The 316-nt window shown below is 36.4% G+C and overlaps 1 protein-coding gene across 1 annotated transcript in view; it reads left to right on the forward strand.

The window, feature by feature from the left end:
- Window positions 1-316, forward strand: part of LOC119594673 (nephrin-like) — a gene marked incomplete at both ends in the record, with an annotated part of 83,507 nt that overhangs the window by 68,417 nt on the left and 14,774 nt on the right.

Below are 316 nucleotides of genomic sequence, written 5' to 3' on the forward strand. Positions count from 1 at the left end.
TTCGTAAAATAATGAATCAGATGAAGGCAATATGATGAAATTTAATGAATAATACTGAAGCTAGAATATAAATGAATTCAGCGTCTGTATGATGAGTCTACCGTGAGTAATGGTGAGTATGGTCGACGGTGGGCATGTTATTATGAATGAAAGTATGATGGTGAGTGTGACGGATAATAGGTTGATGATATAGTTATGAGTATCAGTGCGGGTATGATGAGTAATGCGCGTGTTAATGGGTGATGTATGTGGTAATGAGTATGATGAGGAATGGTGGGGGATGGGTATTGTCATGTAGTTTTTTTTTTTTGTATTG

The sequence above is a fragment of the Penaeus monodon genome, chromosome 34 (assembly GCF_015228065.2).
Source record: "Penaeus monodon isolate SGIC_2016 chromosome 34, NSTDA_Pmon_1, whole genome shotgun sequence".
NCBI lineage: Eukaryota > Metazoa > Arthropoda > Malacostraca > Decapoda > Penaeidae > Penaeus > Penaeus monodon.